At 44.6% G+C, this 8,675-nt stretch overlaps 1 protein-coding gene across 1 annotated transcript in view; it reads right to left on the bottom strand.

The window, feature by feature from the left end:
* The window catches only part of LOC125291245 (protein sprouty homolog 3), an 11,149-nt gene extending 7,858 nt beyond the window's left edge, over positions 1-3,291 (bottom strand). The window contains 1 exon segment of the mRNA XM_048237917.1: positions 2,595-3,291. The gene's annotated coding sequence lies outside the window, so the exon portion shown is untranslated.
* Between the last annotated feature and the right edge of the window lie 5,384 nt (positions 3,292-8,675).

Below are 8,675 nucleotides of genomic sequence, written 5' to 3'. Positions count from 1 at the left end.
AGAGAGAGAGAAAGAGAAATTAGGAGATAAGACTGGGGTGCATTTGTTCTTTCAACCATGAACAGGTCTGTAGCCATGTCTGAGGGATGATGCTTTAGTTGTGAAGCCTGTGTATGTGGATGACTTCCCCCATCACTCACTGCAGTAACGGTAAAGGAGGGTAGCTTGGTAACTCTCGAGTAGCACTGACCTGGCCAAATGGAGGTCAATCTCCACCACCTCCACTTATCGGCAGGGGCAGGCTCCGTGTGTGTGTGTATTTGTGTGTGTGAGAATGTGTGTGTAGGTGGGGTGGAGGGGTGTTCATTGACCAGCGAAGGGTAGTGGGAGTTACAATGACATCATGATAGCCGGCTATTTTAAAACTGCCTGCCCTCTCTGCCTCCTCCTCCTCCTCCTCCTCCTGAGCTATGCAGAGGCACTGACCCCTAGCTTCTTCTTCCTCTGCCTGTGACGTCATCACTGATGCCCATTCAGAGATCCTCCTTCAGCGCCATCCGGAGTTCAGAGTCAGACTTCCTGAAGAAGCACTGTCACGATTGTATCGCCAATATTCCCCAGAGCATCTTTAGTCTCCATTCACACTCTGGCTCAGCCTTCCCCTCAGCTTCCCCTCACGTCCTACACCTCTTCTATAAACCCATCCCTTCCTCTTAATCATTCAATACATAAATACATAACATTTTGAATTGAATTGTATGCTTATTTGCTTGAAATACAGTTTACTATACACTATTTTGACACATAGATAAACGCATACATATACATTAAAAAAGTACATTTGAACATTCTTCCTTGTGAACAGAAAAAGATGGGGCTGGCTGGGACTGATTGGCGCTCATTGGTCAGGTTTTGATAAGCTCCTAGCGGGAGGTGGTGAGGGATGGGGAGGGTGGGGAGGGAAGGGAAGCCCGGTCCCTGGCCCTGCACACTGGTGTCAGGGGGGGCCCCCATTGCAATCAGGCTCCTGGACCTCCTGGGGGCTCCTGGGGCTCGTGGGCCCCTGGCTGGGCTGAGCCCCCACCAGCGCAGCTTCCACCTGGGCAGGGCCCACTGAGCTGATGGGCAGTAGGACCCAGGGTCAGACCCTGGTGTCCCTACCACCCCCCTTGGGACTGCAGCGGGATTGAATGACAATAAACTGTATGAGATTCCGGATGTACCCGAATCTGACCCCCCAGGAAGGACTGAAATAGACACTGCAGACCAGCAAGTCCGGGCAAAAGAGGAGGAAGTGAGAGAGAGAGAGAGAGAGAGAGAGAGAGAGATGGGGGCAGGGAGGAGAGAAGAGAAAAGTGAAGAAAGGAACAGAGCACTGAGTCATAGAGAGAAAGATAGGAGGAATGTGACAGTGACTGAGGAAAGTATAAAAGAGAGGATAGCTAGGATAGCGATAAGTTGAAAAACAACACAGCCTCGGCTCAAATGCTGCTGTCTAAATATCAAATTTCAAATATCAAGTTACACATCAACATTTCAAAAAGTAAAAAGGAACTTGTGAACTTGAAACAGTGATCTATCAGAATGCACAGTGGGTGTTAAACATGCCTACATGTATACATTTTTTTCTCTCAGTCTCAGCCCTCCTCAGGAGAACATCTCTAGTTGCCAGTCTCTATTCCAGAATCCAATGCCACCAACTTTTCACTTTTCAACTGTCAACGCACAGAGAAAATCTATTGCATTATTTTGATATGATTCACAAGTCATACAGAATCCAGAGCATCACTTCAAATTAATTCATACAGATTCCGCTGTATCATTTGATTTAGAAGTCATACTGAATCTGGTAATCATACAGCCTATAATCCCCCAGCAAACACACTCTTTCCCTGTCGTTCCATCTCTCCCTCTCTCCCATCAGGCCTATGATCTGTCTGGCTGTCAGCGAGTGCGGGGATGTATCGACGCTTCCCGACCTTGGCTGCGATCAATGCCCATCCATGTGTCCCCTCGCCCCCATCCCCTTCCCAACCCGTCCCACCCGAGCACAGTTCCTAACCCAGGCCAGTCCCCACCCCAGCACAATACCTAACCCAGGCCAGTGCCAAGCCCAGCACAACCAGAGCCCTGATGCTCCACCACTGGCTGCCCATTGAGCGCCGAACAGAGAGACAGAGACAGAGAGACAGAGAGAGAGAGAGAGAGAGAGAGAGAGAGAACGACACACAGAGAGAACAGCTGAGTACACACACATCCACAAGCACACCAAGAAAGGAGGCCAAAAACATACATGAGAAGGAGGAAGTAAAAACTGAACGAACTGGATAACATGGAGGATGCGTGAGAGAGAGCGAGAAAAAGAGACATGAGTGAGGGATGAAGAAAAAGAGAGATAAAGTACACTCAATACCTATCTTTTCCCCCTAATGTTCCAATTGCAATGGCAGGATTTTCTTGAGTACTCCAACCTAATTAAGCAACTCAGCACTGAGTTTGCAAAGCACAAGTAAGTTTTACCACACCAGCCATCTGAGGAACTGATCTGGCCCTGGTGCAGTTCTCATCTGGCACTGAAGCAGTATGAAACTCACCCAAACCAGCCCAGAACTGTTCTAGTGTCAGCCAGTCAACCTACTGGGCCTGTTACTCACCTCTGAAAGGGGGGAGATCCATAATGTAGCCTGACAGTGAGTTTGGATGCAGTGGAGAGGGTCGGTCAGGGGGTCGATCAGGCTTGTTCAGATCAGGAAGAGTGCAAGTCTTTCTGCTGTCACCTCGGGTCACCCTGGAACCACTTTCCTCAAGCAGAACCAGGACCAGGCTCTTCTAGAAGATTAGCCAGTCCGGTTCCGTGGGCTTGTCATGCCCCGTGCAATGCGCCCCAGCATGCGGCGGTGACAGGTCTTTGGTCAGAGTTTGGTCAAGCCAGTGTCCGAGTTCTGGTTCACACACTAGTTTGCAAAAAATTACACAAATGGAAGAGGACTGAAAAAAAGAGCCTCACTTGAAATATTCCAACAGAGATAAGAAGAGTTTCCACGCTCTTTGGAGAGAAGAAGAGAGGTATAAAAGGAGAACAGTTTCCTCACGAGCTGTCGAGAGATCTTTTTATAGGTCTGTAGTTTGTCTCTTTTCCCTCCTCTCTCGTTCTCTGTGTCAGTCTCTCGTTCTCTCTTGCTTTGAGTCCAAAGTGTGAGTCCTGGATTGTCTCACTCACACTCCCTTGTGCTCTCTCTCTCTCTCTCTCTCTCTCTCTCTCTGATCAGTCTTTCCTGCCTCATCCACTCATGCTCGAAGAGCTGAGTGAGTGTGTGTGTGTATGTGTGTGAGAGAGAGAGAGTGAGTGCCTACGCGCATGTGAGAGACACAGAGGGAGCGAGAGAAAAAGAGGGAGAAGGAGAGAGACAGGGGGGTGGAAGAGGGAGGAGGGACAGACTGAAGGGGGAGTGTGTGTGTGTGTGTGTGTGTGTGTGTGTGTGTGTGTGTGTGTGTGTGTGTGTGTGTGTGTGTGTGTGTGTGCTGAGGGGGTCCAGTGTTGTGAATGGTAGAGAGGAGGATGGGCTGCTGGAGGGAGTTAATGGCTAAGTGGCACCATCAGGACTGAAACTGAATCTGCTCTCTCTCTCTCTCTCTCTCTCTCTCTCTTCCTCTCTCTCTCTCTTGCTCACTTGTTCGGCTGTGCTCCATATGACACCCAGGGCTGAGCCTGGAGAGTGGGAGTCTGTGTGTGTGTGTGTGTGTGTGTGTGTGTGTGTGTGTGTGTGTGTGTGTGTGTGTGTGTGTGTAAGAAACAGAAAGGAAGACAGACAAAAACATAGAGGGCAGAGAGAGAGAGGGAGAGAGAGAGTGAGAAAGAGAGAGAGAGAGAGAGAGACAGAGAGAGAGACAGAGAGAGATAGGAAATGAGATATGGATGATGAGGGAGCCCCAAGTCAGGTCCCAAACACTCTCAAGAGGCAGAGAGAGAAGGAACCATGTCCTGGCCATGGAGTGTGTTTGTGCATGTGTGTGTGTGTGTGTGTGTGTGTGTGTGTGTGTGTGTGTGTGTGTGTGTGTGTGTGTGTGTGTGTCTGTGAGTGTGTGTGTTTGTGTAAGCATGTGTGTGAGCATGTGTGTGTACGTGTGTGTGTGTGTGTGTGTGTGTGTGTGTGTGTGTGTGTGTGTGCAAGCATGTGCGTTAGGGGGCATTCAGAGACACAGAGAAGAGAAAAGTGCACGAGTCACAGGAAGGTCTGACTTGAAGAGGAAGTGACATGTCAGACAGGACATGGAATGGCCTTGGTAGGGCAATGGCGCAACTGGGAAGGTGTTGCCATGCGTATTCATGCCCAAGCAGACCAAACAAATACAACGCTTGTTGTCAACGTAAAATCTGATACTGTACTTTAAGGTCACCCTGGTGAATAGTAACCCTACTAAGTGTATTTATGTAACACCTTAGAAGATATATTCTGCATTATTACTTATTTATCTTTAGTGACTTCACCGCGGGCCAACAAAGAGCTCGCTCGTTTGTTCAGAGTAGTGCGAAGCTTCTCCAGGAATTGGGTCGTGCTGGGAGTTAAAATTTCATTCAGGTAAGGTAAGGGCTGAACACCTCACCCAACCCCCCACACACGAGGGTTCTCACAGAAATGGTATCCCACAAGCCCCCACAGCCCCACTGACCTCAGGGAAGTCTCCTGTCCGTGTTTGGAGTGAATTATTCAGGTAGGGTGGCTTAGAGGTCTTGATCCCCCTATAAGTCTGTTTTGGCTTGGTCTGCTGTTGAGCTTCCTTGCTAAAAGGTGTAATATTGCAAAAAGAATTAAAAGAAGAAGTGTGAGATTCAGTTAAGTGTCTATCATAACATTCTGTCATTGGATAATAAATTAAAAGGGGGAACAAAAACACGTCACATTACTGCACAGACAATATTGAGAACACAAACACATGGACTATGCATGTGTGCAAATACATAGCTTATAAATCAGTACCGGTAGAACATTCACAAGAACTTTATTGAAGGATAAACTTTAGTGGGTTGCTTTTAAGCAAAAGAAAGGAAGTCTCTTAAGTTCTGAAATATTTTCACTGTTGTTCATAAAAAACAGATCAAAGACATGTACTTACATAAACATAGATACTTTCAGAATGCTTTATTATGCACACTAACACTGGTGTGCACACACACACATCCACACACACACTGCAGGTTGTGTGTAAGGTAGCCCCAGTGAGGAGCTACAGAGTCTGTATAAGAGTATGTTAGGTTAGGTTGAGGTGATGATGTGCTGTGTGCATTTGTGAGTCCAGTCAATCAGTGTGTATGTATTTGGTGTGTGCATGCATGAGTGTGTTGTGTGTGCAGGTTAGATATTGGTGTGTACATGAGTTGACTTGAGAGTTTGGTGTGTGTGTGTAATGCATCTGTGTTGATGTCTGATGAAGGGCTAGGGCCCGAAACGTTACACATGTGGTGATATACCAGGTGTGCGGACTCATCGTTCCTTTTAGATGCGTATGTGTCTAATGACTCAGGAAGTGAGGGCCTTCCGGCTAAAGAAAGTACCTGGGTGTGTGTGTGTGTGTGTGTGTGTGTGTGTGTGTGTGTGTGTGTTGCATCAGATGTTTTCTGCAGCTCTGCTCCACAGACTAGAACTGAGAACGAGAAAACTGCCCTCTGCCGTCTGTGTTCCAGCTCTGTGTTCCAGTTCTGGGTTCTGCTCTGGCGCATACTCACTTGACTGACAGGCGATCAGGGCCAGAACTTTAACTGAGTCAACTGAGTTTTGAGTCATCTGTTTTGGGTGATTCACTTATACCCTTGCCTGGGTGTGGAAGCTTTTTACTGAATGGAGGCATACAGGGACACAATTATCTGCATTTGTATCTGTTCAACCAACATAATGATCTGTCTCTGTATCTGTATTTAGGCCAGACGTGGGTGTGGTTTATACCGGAATTCACATTAAATCCGGGAAATGTATTTTCCAATATAATATTGGCCTAATTCTGAAATATTATTTCCAAATGTATATGCAGGATTTTGGTGTAACTGTCTTTCTTTAACTTTACAAGATCAGAAAAGAGGTCTGCAGTCCTGACTGCTCCTGGTATTTTTTAGCTAAATATGTAAATATGTTTTATGTGCTGTCTGGACCACATCAATACATTGCTTTTATGTGGGGGACATTGAATTATCAGAAAATAATCATCAAATTATTTGAATTGCTACTTCTACTACAACAGTAAAGTCCATTGCTAGCTTCACAAATCTGTGCTGCTTTTTAACTAGCTACAACTACTTAGGGGCGCTGGTAGTATAGTGGTGAAAGAACTGGGCTAGCATGCAGAAGCCAGAAAAGTTCAGGCACTTACAGTAACCCCGAGTTGTTCCAAGGACAGTGGCCCTTGTAATATAATTGAGATATGTAAGTCACTTTGGATAAAAGCGTCTGCTAAATGAATAAATGTAAATGTACTTTTCGATATTAAATGCATGCGTAAATTGAATCCAGTACCATGAAAATGGATTCAGGCTCTGTTGACATCTACACCAAAACAGTAATTTTTTCACATTTTGTTGGTAGCCTACTAATAGGCGATTTTTTAATCTTTTAAACAAAAATGTCTACAAATAGAACCTTGGAATGACTATGAAATACTTGGTAGGGTTTTAGTGTATGCCAATTAAGCAATTCACTATAAACCACTAAAATACATACTGACTGAAATACAAGATAGAAGATTATTTCTACTTTTTTCTTTAAAAAAAAAAGTTGCTAACACCTGTTCATGATGCCTCGGAGTCCTCAATGCCAGAGTTTCCGTGAGTGCTAGCCACACCAGTCAGCTCTCAGCTTGTTGCTCCCTGTGCACTGACTCTAATGTACTTTAGTGTTGTTTTAATTATGTTTTAAGTTAGTGTTAGTGTAACCTATATTGTGTTTGACTGCATGGCCACCCCCAGGCTCAAACTTTCAGCACCTTTCACTAGGAGGTGGGCATAGTAGCAAGGAGGTTAAACACCCCATGTATGTTAGCATCTATCGCTAGTGCTGTGTTTACTCACTTCACATCTATACTGCTCTATTATTACATTAGTTAACATTAAAGGTTGTATCAGCGATTGCGGGGTAATGTCACTTCTGTTCAAACAAAACAGAGAGCTAGCCCGCATACTAAAGGTGACATACTTTCATTCTAACATTAACATACTAAAGTGCATTTCATTTCATGTCATAGTGGACATCTGGGCAAGACAAAGGCATTTTGACATTATGTCAAAACAGATGTTTATAATTAAGTATTTTTTTTTTAACCAAAAATAACTCCACATAGGACCTTTAAAGGGTTGCAAAGAGAATGGTCATTTTTCTCTTATGGCAGACCACAATTATATGAATCACAATGGCTGACACACAGACATATCAATCATTGAACTGACTTTGAATAATAACGAGGTAGAAGTAACACATTTTTCCATTGCAGATTTCCAGAATAATACATTCAAATTCAGGTACATCTACCATATGGTAGACCACAAGCCTACTGTATGCTACAATTTTCCACTATTTTTAACACCATAAGAAAAATTGAGCATGGCTACTACTGAGCATAATGCTACAACATTTTGCTATTACAGTATATTAACTATCATGCATTATAGCCACTAAACAATCCAGTCGGAATATAAGTACATGAACTGTATGTCTCTGGTTGGTGGGGAGGATTTGAGTGTGTGTGTGTGCACTGTATGTTTGATGCCAGGATTGATTGATTGACTGGCTAACTCTTGCCCAGGGCATTGTGACTGATTCAGCCCACAATGGGTTGAGGGAGAGAGTGAAAGAGGGAGGAAGGGAGGGAGAGAAAGAGAGAGAAAGAGAGAGAGAAGCTGTTCCAGGCTATGTCACGATCAATGTTAAATGGCCTGGTTAATGATTAGCACACAGCTGACAAAGTCATTCATTTCTGCCGGCATTCTGCTATACCCACCAATATACAGTCTACATGTACATTTACGTGTCTGTGTGTGTGTGTGGTTGTGTACACTATGTGTGCATGTCTAGGGGTCAAAATACCCCCAAATATTACTTAATTGTCCTGTAATGTTGTGTATCCTGGTCACCAGCTGGTGTTGTGTAGAGACTGATCGCAACAACCCTATTCTATAGTCAGGCTTTGGCCACACCGTATATAAGCAGTCACAACAATAAAGGCACCTTGTGTTTGAGTTTGTGTGTGTGTGTAAGAGAGAGAGAAACAGATAGATGGAGAGAGGGATAGGAAGAGAGAAAGATAGAGGAAAGTGAGGAGAGAAACAGAGCCTATCCTGCTCTCGGCCTGAGTTCCGCTGCTTGAGTGGTTGGCTATCAGGTTACATAACGCGCTGAAGTCACCCCACATCCTCACTGCACACTCGCTGACATCAAAACACAGCAGAGTACCAACATGGCTTCGGACTACAATATACAACACAATTTCACAGCTGCTTTATTAGCATGATTATTTAGTTTTATCAAAGCTAGCATTTAAAAACAACTATCATTAAAGTCACATTACAGCAATAAATGTAAATACCTATCTGTGTGAATGCCATACTCAACACAAAACATTACACTTACTTTTGACGGTTGTTTATTAATAAACAATTTTGTTTATTAACAACATTTGACTGCAGTTTAACTTCTCCCTACACTATGGCTACAATACTAATTTAATGATCACGTTGTGATCACACCATGGTT

This window comes from Alosa alosa, chromosome 2, assembly GCF_017589495.1.
Source record: "Alosa alosa isolate M-15738 ecotype Scorff River chromosome 2, AALO_Geno_1.1, whole genome shotgun sequence".
Taxonomy (NCBI): domain Eukaryota; kingdom Metazoa; phylum Chordata; class Actinopteri; order Clupeiformes; family Clupeidae; genus Alosa; species Alosa alosa.
The sequence above is the reverse complement of the archived record's forward strand: the minus strand, read 5'-3'. Positions and strand labels throughout refer to the sequence as shown.